Raw genomic sequence first — 1,142 nt, 5'->3', positions numbered from 1 at the left:
CAATCAGAATGCTGCTTTAAAGCTTGTAACGATCCAAACATGACAATCAGAATGCTGCTTTAAAGCTTGTAACGATCCAAACATGACAATCAGAATGCTGCTTTAAAGCTTCTAATGATCCAAACGTGATAACCAGAATGCTGCTTTAAAGCTTCTAATGATCCAAACATAACAATCAGAATGCTGCTTTAAAGCTTCTAATGGTCCAAACATGACAATCAGAATGCTGCTTTAAAACTTGTAATGATCCATGATAACCAGAATGCTGTTTTAAAACTTGTAATGATCCAAACATGATAACCAGAATGCTGCTTTAAAGCTTGTAACGATCCAAACATGGCAATCAGAATGCTGCTGATGTTAAATAATTCAAGAACTACAAAGAGAAACAAATTGTTTAGACATTATGGTTTACCATTATTTTCTTATTGTGCAGAAAAAAATTATTACTTCCTTCTTCAGTTTCATCTGCTAAAATACTTATGTAAGAATGTGTTGTGAACTTTGTCATTGACAAAACTGTTAACGTGTTGTTTCGCGTTACTTTACTGATTGTTGTAATTAACAAAACTTAAAGACAAAAGTTCAAATAAATTATGAGGAAAACTAACATTATAAGCAAGATCAAGTTCGTAATAAATCTATAGAAATCTAAATACAAGACCAAACCTCTATGTTTATATGATTACGGGTACTGAATTAAATTGTTTTAGTTATTCTGTTTATAAATAAGGTTTTTAGCGTGTCCACCAAATTAGTAGTAGAGTACACAGGGGAGGGTCTTTAAGCTACATTAGGACTATTTCTCTAAGCCGAAAGTTTTATGCTTCTTAATGTACAGTGTACATCACAACATAAACTTTATAAAACTTGTAATGGACGCTGAGATCCTATAAAAGGATTAAGTTACATACCAACATGTTTAAGGAAATGGGTTTCTTCAAATTCAATTATGTTAAAAGCTTTCTCCAACTCCAAGTGATATGGCTGTGCCTCAATTAGGCTTACAGAAAATCCATCTACCTCAATCTAGGTCAGTTGGAGGGCATTGGTTGACGTTTTCATTTACACCATGGAATTTTATTTATTTATCATTAGTTGATGGTATATATATATATATATATATATAATTCTTATGAAAT

This window comes from Limulus polyphemus, unplaced genomic scaffold, assembly GCF_000517525.1.
Source record: "Limulus polyphemus unplaced genomic scaffold, Limulus_polyphemus-2.1.2 Scaffold5236, whole genome shotgun sequence".
In the NCBI taxonomy this organism is placed as follows: Eukaryota; Metazoa; Arthropoda; class Merostomata; order Xiphosura; family Limulidae; genus Limulus; species Limulus polyphemus.
The sequence above is the reverse complement of the archived record's forward strand: the minus strand, read 5'-3'. Positions refer to the sequence as shown.